Raw genomic sequence first — 17,088 nt, 5'->3', positions numbered from 1 at the left:
CTCAGCTGCCACCCAGGCCCAGATCCCTCATCTGCATCATCTGTGAATGGTTGGGATGTGTGAAAGAGCCAGTCCTGCTACCCAAAGCTCCTAAAATACACGACTTAAAACCATAGAAATAATGCGCGCATGCTACTGATACGAGCTTCTTTGATTTAAAGGGGGAGGGAGCTATGCAGATTCCAGACTGCTAATTAGTATGAGGAAGACCCTGGAGAGGCAGGAAGGGATGCACTTTGAGACAGACGATGCCTGGAGCTAAGCACAGAAGGGGAAGAGGGGAAGGACGGGAACAAGACAGAAACAGCATTTGAGGGAATCTTGTATTTACAGAATGGAGTGCTGCTGCTGCTCTCTGTTGAGGTAGTAAGCCTTAAATAACCCAGAACAAACACAAAGCCTTAATGCCCATCACAAAGAGACGTTTTTAAAACAGTAGAATTGAGCCAGGCAGAATAACGTGGTTTCCTTACTCTTCTTTACCAGTTCAACTCTTCCCTACTTACTGCTCTTCTCACCTTTGCTGTCACTGCTGTTCTTTATCACCAAGTTTACCATCTATTATTGCCTAATCACCAACTCCAGAACACCAAAATTCATAATTCATTCTGTGCATATTCCAAGTCTTTACATGTTCTCAATTTTTTTTACTAACAGCTGGTCAATATCCCTAAGTATGTAAGATCCCATAAACTTAGTAACAATAGCTACCATTTATTTGGTACTTTCTTTATGATGGAAAATGTCAAGTGCCCCACCCCCCTTTTTGAGACAAGGTCTTGCTATCTATGTAGCCTTTGCAGGCCTTGAGCTCCCTATATGGACCAGGTTGGCATGGAACTCAGAGATCACACCCTGTGCTGTTATGAGTCACCATGCCCGATACAAGTCTTTATAATTATTCCACCAAATCTTTAAGACAATCTCATAAGAGACATTTCCATGTGACAGATAGGGGAAAACTAAGAAATCAAGTAAATTAGTCAAGAACACCTACTGAAGTCTAGCTTTTGGAGGATAGCTGTGTTATACTTCTTCTTATGGATCCTTCTAAGAGGCTACAATGGTCATCTACTCAAGTACTCAGGTTCTACACTAAAATCCTCAACCATTCATGAGTATTAACTCTACCCCTCGATCGCAATGGTGGGGAGCAAAGACAACATTTTTGGCTTTAACTTCTAAAGCCCTTGAAATGGCATTAATAAAAAGCATCATCACACATCCTTATTGAAGGGATTCTTGTATTCCCGCCCCCTTCAGTATACAAGGAACATCGTGTGTATTGTATGGATGCATCGCCTGTCAGTTAAAAGGCCTACGGCCTATAGCTTAAACAGGGAACATCTGGGAGGGAGAAAGAATTCTGGGAGGCTGTAAGGAGGTGGAAGGCATGGTCTGGGCACAGGTAATCAGCCACATGAGAGAATGTAGGGTAAAGTAAGTGGATATTTTAGTTATGACTTAGTCTGAGTAGAACCTAGCTATATGGCCAAGATACCTGTAAATATATTTTGAGTTCGAGTTTTATTTCTAGGAGCATGGCTAGGAGGCAAACCTTCACCAGAGTCTTCAGATGAGGACAACTATGTACACTTACAGGCACTATCTCGACTCCCGAAAGCCACATTTCATAAATGCTAACATTGAGCTTTTAAAATTCTGGTTCCAGAACAAGGCCCTTTTAGTTGGAAGAATGCACTCGGGACCTTTTTAAGACTATGTTTAAATCTACTGATGTGATTCTGTGATGTCGTTTAGGCTCACTAAGCCTCTCCCTTGGCCCCTAACAGGGGACTGGATGCAGGATCCACGCCTCTCATTTAATACAGTGTTGTAGCTGTGTGGGACTTATACCCACCCACTGTACACGTCAAATCACCTTTAGATCGTTTTAGTGCCTACCAAACATTAGAAATGCTGTGTAAATTAAACTATATGGTTTAGAGAATAAATACAAGAAAGTCTGTAAATGTTTAGAAACATATTCAATAAAAAAAAATTAACTCAAGGTTGATTGAACCAAGAGGCAGAAAATTAATTGTCCAGAGGAGAAATCATCATGTATTTTAGAAGACTGTTGTGAAAAAATTAAAGCTTTACATAAGTAAAGTCAATAGGGGGTTTTGTTTTTCGAGATGGTTTTTCTGTGTAGCCTTGTCTGTCCTGAAACTCTGTAGATGAGGCTGGCCTTGAACTAACAGAGATCTGTCTGTAAATGAATGCACCACCACTGCCGGGTAAGTATAGTTTTTATTATTTACTTTTATTTATCCTGAAGAGCTTTTGTGTCATGATTTTCAAAATCATCTGCCACAAAAACTAATGAATTTTAATTCAGATCCTAAATACTAATACTACATACACCTGAGTCAATGGGTTGCAAATAAAAGCATTAAGAATTATGAAAACTCAAGTTCTCTCTTCTTTATCACTCACCCAATGCTTAAAATATCTCTATTAAGAACACAGTATCTTTGTTTTTAAAGATTTGTTTTTTATTTTGTATGTATGTCTACACACCACAGCTTATGGAGCTGGGAAAGCATCCAATTTCCTGGAACTGGAGTAACTGATGATGAGCTGCCATGGGGTGCTGGGAATCAAATTTTAGTTCTTTACCGAAAACAAAAAACAAAAAAAAAAACCCCAGCAAATGGTCCTAACCAGACACATCTCTCTAGCCCTACGATTCAATTTTTCAATATATATAAATTTGCACTTTTTAGTTTCTTATAAAAATTGTCAAGTTTAGGGCTGGAGAGCTGGTTCAGTCATTTGCTCTCCCAGAGGTCCAGAGGCCAATTCCTAGCAACCACATGGTGGCTCATAACCATCTGTATGGGATCCAATGTTGTCTTCTGGTGTGTCTGCAGACAGCTACAGTGTACTCATACAAGTATAGATGTACTTAAAAAAATATAAAGTCTTATTACATTTTATGTAAAAGTAGAGCTCATCACACTCAACACTTTCTCTAGCTCTTCTTGCCTGGGGCAGGGAGGAGCTCAGTATAGGTAGTATTTAGACAGGTAATATAAAGATTACAATCATTTTTTATATTTTTCATTCATTTATCCATTCATTCATTCTGGAAACATATAATGAAGCAAAAAAGTGTTACTTATAGCTGAGAATGGTGGCATGTGCCTTTCGTCCCAGCACTGGGAGCCAAGCATTAGATGGATTTCTGTGAGTTCAAGGCCAGCCTGTCTACATAGTAAGTTCTAGGCCAGCCAAGGTTATGTAGTAAGACTCTGTCTCCAAAAAGTAAGTAAGTAAATAAATAAATAAAATAATTTAAATGTTATATAATATGGATGCATTAAACATTAGAAAGCATGAAGAATATAATCAGCCTTTCTTTAGCATTAATCCAAGCTTCTTACATGAGAATAGTTAATAACAGGACAGAAAATACATACATTCTTGCTAAAAACAATGAAGTAACACGAGAGGCCACTGAACTGTTAAGTGTTATCTGAAGGCAGGGCAAACATGACATTTCAGGAACCCTCCTAACGCCACGCAGTATGTACTCCTCTCCTGAGGTCCGTCCCTGTGTATGTCACAGGGCCAAAGCTTTAGTTCATCTGTTTGGGTCAACTCCCCTTGAGCTGATTTTTGTTTAAGACTGTCTTCTGATTTGATTAAAGATGAAACATACTCAAGGGAATTACTTCAGATGATCATTTGAAAGAAACATCAAATACATATCAGAATAATCTTTGTATCTGAACAGACTAGCCTCAAGACAATCCAGTCTTTAGAGAAACAATGATGGCTAAACCAGGAGCTGCAATTCATCCTATTGGCCATAGGGTAAACAGTCAACATGTGGTCTGAAAAAATTCGAAAGATGCCGGCATTTAGTAACCACTTAGCAAAAGAGGTTGCTACACATTTTGGTAGCGGGGTGGGGAGGATGACAACTAGGTATTAGGTGAATTTCCAAACAAAAGTTTAGTAAGACAAGATCAACAACACTCTCGGCTTGAACGAACACACGAACACACACACACACGGAGTACTCTTTTTCTTTCTTTTTTTCCCTGTATTCTTTTTTTTTTTTTTGGTTCTTTTTTTCGGAGCTGGGGACCGAACCCAGGGTCTTGCGCTTCCTAGGCAAGCGCTCTACCACTGAGCTAAATCCCCAACCCCCCTGTATTCTTATAATGCCTATCTAACCACTGAGGATCCCAGCTTCTTTCAAACATGCTGTCTCTGGCACATGCTGTCTCTGCAGACATCCATCCTCCTGTCTGCCCCACAGGTTCTTCTAGGCTCCCAACGGCAAGAGAAAGATAAGCGAAGGCTTCCCTAAACCACAGCCACAAACTTCAATACAACAGAGCCCACAAAGAGAAGTAAATTTCAGAATGGTAACACATCTAAGTGGCTGGCACCTATCACGTATTTGTGAAAGGTATGTGTTAACAGTCACAGAATAGCAAAAAAAAACCCACAAACAGTAATAACTATACATGGGATGATGTAATCCAACTCCTGGCATTACTGATTCCGAAGCTGAGACTCAAAGGTTACAGGAGGTGTCTGTGGACACAGATAATTTCAGCACTTTTCTGGCAGAGCAGGGTTCCTTACAGCAGCTTATACTGGGTTCATCACGGTAGTGCTTCATACTGAAATATAGTTATTCAATCCATGCAAGGGGCAACTTGGTGCTTGGCCAATTATGCTATTTTTCAAACATATATTAAGGCAACTAATGTGGAACGATAGATATCCATCTTAATATTTTATACCACCATCATAATTACTTCCGAGGTAAAAATAAGTGTTTAGTATTAAATACAAATGTTTGAAGAAACTTGCACATGTAGTTCACTATAATTTCAATCTGTTACTGCTGTAAACTTCCAGGTTAAAAGCAATCATCCCAACATAGCTGACTGTTTAATCAGATATTTACAAGATAGACAAATGAGAACGAGGGTTGGGAGTGTAACTCACCATTCAAGAGGCCCTGAGCTAAAAATCTATACCCAGCAATGCAAAACAGACAAACATAAAAAAACGAAAGGTAGTTTTAAATATAAAAAACACTGTAGCACTGGGAAGCCGAAGTGCTTTTTGTGCTTCAAATTATTAAGTGGTAAAAGGAGACATTAAGGCAATAACAAGGCAGTATCTAAGATGTAAAAGTGTGTGGGTGTGTGCTCCTGTCTTTCTAGTCCTAAGTTTCCTCATCTATAACTACAGAAATAATCTTTGGGAAAGGTCCAAAATACAAAAAGGTAGAAGTGTGAAAATGAAATATTCGGTCTGGTTAAACAGAGGTGAGGAGGACCAAGCGCTACTGACTACAGAGTGATCCCTCAGAAACTCTAAAATCCTAAGGCCCAGAAGACAACCATTTAAATTCTGACTCTTCAGAGGGCTTTTCCTCCTTCCAGAAAGTGGTCATGTTTGGAATCTGAAAGCCCGGGTTTGAAAAGATTGCTTTTTCTTCTTCTCAGAACTGTTGAAAACTAATTTTCATAACGTCAAAATCATTTATTCTCAAACAATGCCAATCTCGTATACACTAACCACGTTTAAAAATACATCAGGCACATTATTCCAACTAGCAGGAAACTTGGGGTGGGAGCGGCAACATAGATTGCTTAGACTCTGACTTCTGTGGATTTCTAAGTATCATGTGGTGCTTGAGAGAAGAGAAAAATATACTTCGGATGGTGAAATGTGCAAAACATCTAAAACTCCAGTTGGCAGAGGCTCTCTCTACAGCCAGCTGTCTTTCAAGAAGAGGATCCGAGTGTATTTACAACCTACAAGCAGAAGGGAGCTAAGCCTCAACTAAACTCTAACATAAAGAACTTTCCTCCAATATACAAGGCCAAAATGATGCAAAACCTGTAGTTTACTTCAATGAGTTTGCTCCAAGCCGGAATAATGAATGAACTGGAGGCATTACTACGGAGTTGGGGGCCTCACTTTAAGCCCAGGGGGTGAGTCTCCAAATCCAGAGGACTCACCGGCTGGTCTGTTCTAGGGGAGACCCGGCAGCAGGCTCCCCGAACCCGAAAGTTCGGCGGCCGCTGGTGTCCGCCCCGCCCGGCCGAGGGTCGCGCCCCTTCCCTGCCGCCGCACACACCCCGCCCCCGCCCCCGCCGCGCGTTAACCCCTCGCCGCCCGGCGCGGACTCCGGGAGGAGGCCGCCCAGGGGGTGGAGTTGTCGCGTCTCCTCCCGGGATCGCCCGGGCAGACGCCCGGCTTGTTTACAGGCCCCAGGCCTGGCCGCCGCCGCACAGGCCCGCCCGCCCTCGCCCTCGCCCTCGCGCCGCGCTTACCCGGAGCAGCCGCGGGCGGGCGGGTCCCTCGGTCGGCCGGGGCGGCGGTGGCGACGGCGGCCGGGCACGGGGTCCCGCGACAGCGGCCGGGCCCGGGCGGAGGAGGGGAGGAGCCGGGCTGGGTCCGGGCCCCCGGCTCTCGGAGCCCTCGCGGCTCAGATCATCCGGGCGTCGGAGCGGGAGGCAGAGAGCGGGGCCCGCGGGAGGCGGAGGAGGCGCCGAGGATTCATCGCTTTCCGCCCCACCTGCCTGGGCCCCCCTCCCCCCGCCCCAGCCACCCGATCCCAAGCTGCGGACCCGGCCGGCGCGGAGACCACGGCGTTCTAGCTCCTGCGCGCGCTCCCGCCCCCAGCGCCGCCGCCGCCTCTAGCGCGGCCCCGCGCACGCGCGCTCTCGACCGCGCTGCCCCTCTCCCTGCCCGGCCCCGCCCCGCGCGGCCGCTCCCCCCACCCCCGGCCCTGCAGCTGCGGCGCGGCCCTTGGGCTGGAGAGACCCGGATGTGGGAGGGCCGGAACTGCGGCTAGGGCGGGGGAGGGGCTGTGGTGACGTCACTGCCCTGCGCTGCTCCTTAGCCGGCTGCTGTGGGGCCGCCGGCGCCGCGGGCTGATCCCTTGGGAGCCTCGAAGTCCTGGGTGGGAGCCAGGCGCGCGGCCTTCGTGCTAGGGCGCGGAGGGCCCCCTCCAAACCCGGCCGTCTTCGTCCACACCTGACTCTTACACCTGCCTACAGACGCCAGTCATCAGGTGCAGTCTCGGTTAGGGCCCGGCGTAGGGGAGTCAGCCTGCCCCTTCGACCTCAGGGGGCCCACACGGCTGCCACGGCCATACCGCAATCGTGCGTGTGCAACCAGTTCACGCCTTGGGACACGTGCCTAGAGCTTCTCGTGGGTTGTCCCTGAGTCGCTCTAGGGATTCCGAATTGTATTTATGTGCACGTTACAGGGTCACGTGATCCGGTCTCAACGGACACTTCCAAAGACCTCCAATGGGGTTAATGGAACCGAGGATTTTTTTTTTTTTTTTTTAAATCTAGAGGGTAACCAGAAACATGACAGCTGCTTTCATGAAGAGCTAGAGATGAGCTAAAGGTAATTGAAGCTGCACGTGCAGGCGACCAGAATCCAGTTTAGCTAGCTAGACCACAGAAAATCCGACCCACGCTGCTTGCAGACGCCGGGATAGAATGACAAACCCTAGGCAGCCAATGAATCAGAGCTGGAAAGCAGTACATCACCAGTATGAGTTCCCATTGGCTGGGGTGCCTTTCCAGCTTTTCAGTCACTGCTTAACCCTTACACCAAAATCGCAGGAATAGAAGTTTAAGAGAGATTCTGGTATAATACAAAGAAAAAGCATATATTCCGTTGAAACAGGCTAATGTTTTAAATAAATATATATACATATAAACTATTAGCCAAATAGAGTTCAAGCCAGTAAGATGAATTGCACTGTGGCCTGCCCCCTCTTCTCTGGAGCTTACTGAGATTTGCACCCTGCTACTTTGTGTCTATTAAAAACAACTCCATTGTCTTGACTCAAAGATCAAATGCAACCTGCTTTTCGCAGACTATCATTCCACAAACTATTTCTCTACTTTGGATATTGTGGAAACCATGTCCGATATTTTCACCATGACTTGTGGAAAATGATTCTCCTTCTTCACTTTCACACCTGACATCTAACGGCAGGACCACCTATGACTACCAGTTGCCAGCAGACCCACTGACCCTCCAAATCACTCAGTATCTTGGGAATAAGATGAATATGTAACATCTCCAGGTATATAAAGTAAAAATAAATATCACTATACAGTTCTTAGTTCTTTTCTACACAAGTGGAGAAAAAAATGAAATTAGATGCAGAATCTTTTTATGAAATGCCACTTTATTGGGTTATATATTATGTATACAGGATGGTTTATTTAAGTTTTATTATTGATGTGGGGATTAAAGCCAGGTTAAGTCCTCAACCACTGAATTCTGTCCTCAGCCCTGGTTAGGGTTTGTGTTATGTGCATGTGCTTGTTTTGTTTCATTTTGTTTTCTGAGACAAGGTCTCTGTGTAGCTCTTGTTGGCCTCAAACATACAGGGATCCTCCCAGTCTGCCTCTGGATTGCTGATGGAACAAGCGTGTGCCACCATACCTGACTCAATTCATAGTACTTTTAGTACTTTGAACAAGTTACTGCATGATGGGCATTCGAGTGGATTTGTCAATGTTCCAAGGTAGAAAAGTAATGTGACAGCCACTATTTAGTGCTGTCTGTGTGTGTGTGTGTGTGTGTGTGTGTGTGTGTGTGTGAGTGTGTGTGTCAGAATGGAGTCTTAGACTTCCCAGGCTGTCCTTAAACTCTTATGAAACTGAGAGGGACATTAACTGGTCCTCCTGCTTTCACATCCCTACTCCTGCGGTGCACCACCACACCTGTCTACAGTGCTCTTAAGCAACACATTGTCTTGTTGAGAGAGAGGAGCTGAGTCATCTGTGGCAATGTACACTATAGGAAATTGGGAGGGTTTTCTCTGGGTTTACATTTCTGCAGTCTCTCTGTTCTAGCTTTGTAAGAAAACCTGGGTAACAGAAGAGGCAGATAATATACAGTATATAAAATATGAGATTTTTTTTTTCAGGAGTCTTCCTGGTGCATAACAGACAACTGGTCAACTGTGTCTACCAAGTCTCTGGACACCATCTGTGGGGATGTTGTAGTATGTAGGAAACTTGTGGGCCATAAGTTTAACATTTAAAAGATTGGAATTAGACATTCATATTGTCTAAGATGTTCAACTATGATATTCCCTTCTATTATCAAATTTTTGGTGTTGCTGATGAGACAGGGTCTCAGAAAATAAATAAAATAAACTGCCATGTAAAAGTTAAAGATGAGACACACCTAGTTCCTATAGGAAGCCTTTTCCGGGTTCCACTCTTAAATTCAGACAAGGCACGGCCAAGCCTTTATCTGTTGTGTTTACTACTTCCAAAGTATTAGTCCTTCCTTTATGACCAATCTCAAGTCATCAAAATTAAGTCTCTGAGTTTCCACCACCTAGACATAATATGCACATATTACCACCTCAGAAACACACATAGCCCTGGCTATCCTGAAATTCACACTTCTCTCAGCCTCCTGAGTGCTGGGATTAAAGATATGACAACCATGAGAAAAGGGGCTTTGGAAATAAGAGGAATAACTGTTTTTCACATTTGAACTGTTAGACTTTAATCCTCTAACCAGTGTTTGAAGTCTTCACAACAAATTTTGGTGACATATCAGTTTGATCGTTTTTGCAGAATAATTTTTTTTTTTTTAGTTAACAGAGAAAGGTATATAGTTTCAAAAAGTACTAAATTTACTGTGCTCCTGTAGCCTAGGAGTGAGTGAGGCAAAGACAAGGGCTTCAGTAAGGAAGCTAAGACCAATACACTTAATACTAAACATGAATATTAGAGTAGGCCAGTGCTGGTGCATGCCTCTAATCCTATCACTCAGGAGCCAGAGGCAGGCGGAGCTCTGTGAGAGGCCAGCCTGGTCTACAGAGTGAGCTTCAGGACCACCTGGGCTATACAGAGAAACCCTGTCTCAAACAACAAAAACAAACAGAAGGACCCCAAACCACTAGTACACAAAATTAAAGCCTAGTACACTCAATACTCTCTCCATTATTAAAGATGAACTATTAATATACATTTAAAAGAAAAAGTGTGTGGGGTTACATTTCTTATTGCATAACTATTATGGTGCATCCAGAGGCTCGGTCTGAGATGGCCTAAAACCCAGGCCTTTCAAAGTGCTTCTCCTGCATGTAAATGATCCTCCAGGATGCCTGAGAAGCCCCTTCCCCCAGCCAGCCAACCATCCTTCCACAGAAAGCTGAGCACTACCCAAGTACAAAGCCAAGTAGCCCAGAGGTCCGTCTCTCCCTTCCTCTGCTTCACTACCTGGTTTGGGGTTTTCTTTCTCCCATAGCCACTTCGTGTGTCCTCCTCTTGTCTGCTTTCTTCTTGTCTCTCTTCTCCCTTTCTTCTGTACTCCTTTCATCTCCTTTTCCTTTCTTGCCCTCATTTTTCTCTTCCTTGATTTGAAAAACTTAATCCAAAATTTAGTTTCTGTTACCCATTTTTTCTTGAATTTGAACATATGAAATAGCCCTAAACTAATTTTATTCAGGGATGGGGTGCCCCACCCCATCCCCTCCCTCCCTCTCCCCCCTCACCATTTCATGGTAATGAAAAACAGCAGTTAAAGAATGAGAAGGATTAGAGAATCAATGCCCTGTGTGACATCACTGCTGAGGTGGGGGTGGGTTAGCCGTCCCAGGACCAAGCAGAAGGGAGCTAGCCATCTTTTGCTGCCTCTATGACTCCTGGTCCCTGAGAAAAATGTGAACTGTGAGTACTACCAGCCAAGTCCTAGTGGAAGGTTTCCCCTCAAGACCCAGCGTGTGGCTGTGGCCTAACACTAGCTCTTATCAAATAAGTGCCTCTGTTTGACAGATAGTCATTGTGTGCCAGGCACTGGGCTGGATCCTGTGATAAATGACATCAATGATAAAGGTCCCTGCCCCCACACAACTAGCCTTATAATGAGGAACATTCACAAAGAGTAAATAAAATTAGGTGCCATGATGGAGGAGATGTCTTGAAAACAGATGTTAGAGTAAGAAGTTAGCTTCGTAAAGAGGGGGTGGGGTGGGGGTGGGGAGTAGGTAACTGTGCGCATGTAGTGTGTGTATGTACAAGAAAACATGTTAGAGTAAGAGGTTAGCTTTGTAAAGAATGGAGGGGTGTGGATGTGTGTGCGTATGTACATGTATGTACATGAAAACAGATGTTAGAGTAAGAGGTTAGCTTTGTAAAGAATTGGGGGGGTAGGTAAAGGAAAACATCCAGTGTGTCCCCCCCCCGCCCCGCCTCCTGTCTCTCTCCCCTATACTAGGATTACACACACACCTGGCTTTTTAGAAGCATATGAGGAATCCGAAATCAGCGCCTCACACTTGCATAGCAAGCAGTTTACAGAGTGAGCCATTTCCCCAGCCTTGGCGAACGCTTTGCTAGTTAATACTGGCAAATGTTAAGGGGACGCCTTGAAAACAATTCACCTTGGTGTTTCTCATCTATTCTTGGCGTTGTGTGAGATCCTGAACTAAACCACATCCTTGGAAGTGAAGTGGCAACAGTTTTCATCCTCAACAATGACAGCTTGGTGGAAAAGAGCACTGAAATAAATGCCCATCACAATAAAGTCTTTTATCAGTACAATCACAAAGACCTGTCAGCTTAGTTCTGTCAACAAACTGTGTGTGAGCAGGCCAAGGACTGTGGTACTCCTCCCTTACAGAAGAGAAAACCAAGTTCCAGAGAGGTAGCAATTACTCAGGGCCACAGAAAGCAATGATTGGTACCCAGGACTTTCTCTGGGTGGTGATCACCACTCTATCTGCCACTTAGACACATGGCAGAGGAGAGCTGAAGCACACTGTCAGGCAGTGCTGTGCACAGCTAAAGGACACTGACTGTCAGACAATGCTAACCTGCATTCTCAGTTAACTTACAGAAATTGAGAGCTGTTTGCTAAATATAACCATTATTAAAAATTAACTATTAATATACAGTTAGGTCCATTTTAATAAAGATTACACATGATTAAAATTAATCACCACATTACTTTAGTATTTTTAGAGCAATCTGTGTTTCTGAAGTAATTTGTGCAAGTTATGTGTGATGGAAATTCAGAGACTTAATTTTGGTGACTTCAGGATGGCCATGAAGGAAGAACATGCACCTTGGAAAAAGCACAACACATAAAGGCTTGGCTGTGCCTTTTGTCTGAGTTTAAGAATGGGACCAAGAAAGGGTTTCCTGCAGATCAAACTAGGTGTGTTACATCTTTAACTTCTACATTTTTTTTTCTTAACAAAAACATCTGTCCAACCACAAAGTCCCTCTGAGCAGTATCAAATCAGCCAACAGACATGTCTGAACCTCTTAGAGAGCCACTTGTTTAGCATGGGACAGCACATCATAGGGTCTGCATCCATCGCACTGTGTGTGCCCCTTTACTGGTTCTTCAAACTTAGGTAAATCACTAACATCTGTTTCCTCCTCCACAAATGTTTCCTCCCAGGCTAAAAGGGTTAGAAGAGATCTGATCAAGTGCTTTGGAAAATATGATTAACATTGTTAGCTACACCCACCAGATACAACTTCCTCCTTGTTGGCGGCTTTTTCTCTCATCAGAGTTTGTATATGGATATATGCTTTCTCCTCCTTTGTATCTTAGTGTCTTAAACCAGAGTACAGTCATGCCTGCCTCTTCTCTCTTTCTCTCCCTCCCTCCCTCCCTTTCCCTCACCTCGTCTCTTTCAAGGCATAGTTTCTCTGTGTAGCTCTGTTGATTCTGTAGCTGTGGTCACCCTGAAACTAGCTCCGTAGACCAGACTGGCTTCAAGATTCGCCTGCCTCCCCTAATGCTGGATTAAAGGTATGCATCACCACTTGGCTTTTTATTTTATATTTTTGCCTATTTGCTTGTCTGTACACTACATACAGTGTATGCCTACAGACTTGGTGCTTTTGAGGCCAGAAGTAAGCATCAGATCCTCAGTTTAGAGTTTATAGTTGTGAGTCACACAGTGGGTCCTGGGACTCGAACCTTGAGACTCTGGAAGAGCAGTCAATTCTCTTAACCACTGAGCCATCTCTCTAGCCCCAGTCATGACTCTCTTAAATGTCTGGAGATGCTCTGAGAACTGTCACGCATTCATCATCTTGTGAGTACTTTTGTAAACCTAACTGCTGAAGTTCAGCCACTTCATGCCTTTATGCAATCCAGAGATGTGGGAAACAGGACACATTTGAGGTTATCACCAGAACATCCCAGTAGTGTTTCACAGCAAACATTTTTTATATGTAAGCATATATTAAAAAAGTAAAAGTAAAAAGTATTCAAAGCAGTAACAATTTTTAATCACCATTTTCAAGTACTGTATACTGCCCATGATTGTACTGCTATACTTAGTTTATATTGCTGACAGGACAGTAAGTTTGTACCAGCATCACCTCAAATAGGAGTCATCACAGCTATGTTCCTAGGGAGTGCCAATATTAGAGGGTGTAGCCCTGTTGAAGGTGTGGCCTTGTTGTAGTAGGTGTGTCATTGTGCGTGTGGGCTTTAAGACCCTCATCCTAACTGCCTAGGTCAGTATTCTACTAGCAGCCTTCAGATGAAGATGTAGAACTCCGCTCCTCCTGCATCCATGCCTGGATGCTGCCATGCTCCTACCTTGATGAAAACAGACTGAACCTCTGAACCTGTAAGCCAGCCCCAATTAAATGTTGCTTTGGTCTTTGTGTCTGTTCACAGCAGTAAAACCCTAACTAAGACATTTGTAAATGTATCTTTTATTCACCTGGTATAATTGTTGTCTTAGAGGCTTACTACTGAATAATCTCACCCTTTGTAGCTCTTTCTAAACTCTGCCTGGGAGAGGTGGGGGGGGTTAACTCAGCTGTTCTGGCTCAAATTTCTTTCCAAGCTTACTGATTCAACCTGACTTCTCTCAGCTTCTGACAGAATTACTCTACTTGGCCTCAAACTAACTCTGGCAGTTTGTAATAATCTTCCGTCCCTTTCTTACTCTCTGGCTTCGACTACCTTTTCACAAGTTCCACAAACTCAACTCTACTGTGTTCAACTGAACTCCACTGAATTGTCTGAACTGTACTCACCAAACTGTTAGGGAGTGAAGTATATGTACTAAGGACGTGTCTGTATTCTGGCCAGGTCACACTGTATCTGGCCAGGTCACTGTTATCCAGAGCACATCTCTATTCCAGCTGGATCATATATAGAAGGTCTTTGGGTGCGATCTCTTGCTAAAGCAGTCATGTTGCTGGATTACAATTCCTCTCTACTTGTTGTTGTTAGTTTTGAGACAGGGCTTCTCTATGTAGCCCTGACTATCCTAGAACTCCCTCTGTAGACCAAACTAGTCTTGAACTCAGAGATCCACCTGCCTCTGCCTCCCAAGTGCTGGAATTAAAGGTTTGCACCACAACCGCTCAGTGCCCCCTTATAATCTTATGAGACTTACAGACCACACCAGACCTGTGGTCTGTCATTGAAGTATTGATAGGTTATGAATACTATATATCAATTTATAAATTCACTGGTATGTCTCAAATGGGCAAAAATATGTGACTGGAAGACTTTAAGACTTTGGAACATTAGAGCAAGACTAAGATGCTGAAGTCCTGAGTAGTTCTCAGTTTAACTGCCATCTACCTCATCCAGGTACTTTTCTGTATCCTAAAGACATGGTCTAGTTGTATCATGACATGAAAAGGGTAGGAAACACCATCTGGGGTATAAAAAAGGCCACCAGGATCCGAGAAATCTCGAGGTGATGAATCTGGAAAGCTTTGTAAAACAAAAAGTCACACGAGGAAAGCACAGCATGCACAGCCATGTTGTGTTGTCTGTGTCTGAGTCTGGAGTTTCTAGGATAATGAACCACAGTAGCACAGGAAACCAGAATGATAGGCAGTCTGTGACTCAGACTGCCAAACCATTCAGCCTCCCCTGCAATTGCCTACCTTAAGTAGGGATTAATTATTAGTTAATTAACTTTCAGCTAGCATCCCAAGATGTAGCCCTGGCTTGCCTAGTGCGCTATGTAGATTAGGTAGGATGTCCTTGAACTCAGTTCTGCCTGCCTCTGCCTCTTGAGTGCTGAGATTAAAGGTGGATGTATGCCACCATGCCTGGCTCAGGAGAGGGGCTGTTCAATGTTTGCTTTTGTATTTATTTGGTTATTTGTAACTATGAACACCCAAGTGCAGAACAGGAGCACTGGCTTCATCATGTGTAACTCATGAAGTTAGTCTGCATTTTGGAAACGGTGCCATAGTCGGGTGGTCATTGATCTTCTCTCTCTTTCTTTCATTTTTTTAATTTATTTTATTGTATATGAGTACACTGTAGCTGTCTTCAGATACACCAGAAGAGGGCATCAGATCTCATTACAGATGGTTGTGAGCCACCATGTGGTTGCTGGGAATTGAACTCAGGACCTCTGGAAGAGCAGTCAGTGCTCTTAACCACTGAGTCATCTCTCCAGCCCTTTTCTCTTAAATATACAAAGAATTTTTGTTCACTCTAGTTTTACCTTTAACCTTTATCTTAGTTCTCTATCAGTGGTTTTGTTTTGTTTTTTAGTTGTCTGGCGAAATGGTAATTACAAAGTCATTTAAATTTAGAACAATTAAATGCAGGTCCTCTTGAAGGACCTGAACAAACACCACCTTTTGATGTATGTTGCAGAGTATATTCAGAACCAATTACTGAGACTTTCCAGCTTGATGTGAGGTGCAGGCGTTTAGTCCCAGCCATCAGGAGGCTGAGGCAGGTGGATCTTATAGTTTGAGGCCAGCCTACATAGTAAGTTTCAGGGTAGCCAGAGCTATATGGGGAATCCCTGTTTCAAAAGCTAAAAGAGAGGTGGAGGGTGGGATTTCCTTTCGATATTGGAAACAGAAAGAACTTGGCCTAGACCATGACATGCTTCATAATAGGCCCCTTATGAGTGTGATCAAATTTAATTCTCATAACTTCGCCAAGAAAAATTATGTATGTATAATATACATATACAATACATACTATATGTACCTATGTATAGGTATATACATATATAGAGATATGTATTGATATACATTATAAAAGAGAATGTCAGGAAAAGAGCTTCTTTGCAAACACAGGGCAACATGATTTTCTAGTCCCAGTTGCTGTCACAAAGCTGGTTGGAACTTCTTGGGATGGCTTGCTTTCTCCTTTTGACTCTTTTCAAGATTTTGCCAACAATAATAAAACTGAATAGGCCCTCAAACAAAACAAGCCCTCAAATACAATCACAAATGTCAGGGACAATCCCGACAATGATATCTTCACCAACCCTGTGTTGGGAAGAAGGAAGAGGTATACATTACACAGAAAAACCTCTCCTGGTCCATGTAAACTTGTCACTGTTCCTAGACTCTTGCCTTCAGCCATCTGTTCATCCTTCTCTCTCCACACAGGAAGACTTCTCTCCTGTCTCTGCTAATACACCCCCCTTTCTTTTCCACATACTCGCAACTCTTACATAAGGCAAAAAAAACCCAAAGTAACACCCATCTTTCTTCCATGTACATGCTGAAACTTAAGGCCTCCTGCCATGAGGGAAACCAAAACAGGGGCCTCTGTGGAGAGCAGGAGGTAGTGGGAGGAATTCAGCTTAGGATCAGAGAGTGAGAATTTGAGAGCCGGGGATGGGACTTGTACCCCCTGCTTGAGTCTAGGGGACGCTCCTGGCACTGAACATAAAATCAAGTCAAATTTTAAAAACCCCAGAAAACTCAAGCACTTGGGTAGAGTTCAGACTGGAAAAGTGCTAGTTACATCGGGCTGGGAATAACATAATTGGGAATGGTAGGGGTTTTTTAAACTATCATTCAAAGGCCTTTTAAACATATTGGAGTCAGAAAGGTCACATCTTGTCTACCACAACGGATTTGAGTTCAAAGGCCATCTCTGATCTGTCTAGGGTGTGGACAAATTGTTTAACCTTTCTCAAGCTTGATGTCCTCATCTGGAACAGAGATTAATCCCCTGTGCACAGATAAGATCCCAAATGGAAGGCACCTACCACAGACTACCTGATACAGGAGCGTGGAGATAGAACTGCTGTTTTAAGCTCATCTGTGAATGGGACATTTTTAATAACAGCAATAG

General features: G+C 43.7%; 1 protein-coding gene across 1 annotated transcript in view; it reads right to left on the bottom strand.

The window, feature by feature from the left end:
- Ppm1a (protein phosphatase, Mg2+/Mn2+ dependent 1A) overlaps window positions 1–6,474 on the bottom strand; it is a 38,332-nt gene extending 31,858 nt beyond the window's left edge. Inside the window, exon 1 of the mRNA XM_032907928.1 lies at window positions 6,315–6,474. The gene's annotated coding sequence lies outside the window, so the exon portion shown is untranslated. The remainder of the gene's footprint in view (window positions 1–6,314) is intronic.
- Window positions 6,475–17,088: the final 10,614 nt, after the last annotated feature.

The sequence above is a fragment of the Rattus rattus genome, chromosome 7 (assembly GCF_011064425.1).
Source record: "Rattus rattus isolate New Zealand chromosome 7, Rrattus_CSIRO_v1, whole genome shotgun sequence".
Taxonomy (NCBI): domain Eukaryota; kingdom Metazoa; phylum Chordata; class Mammalia; order Rodentia; family Muridae; genus Rattus; species Rattus rattus.
Note: the sequence above shows the minus strand (reverse complement) of the source record. Positions and strands in the feature narration are given on the sequence as shown.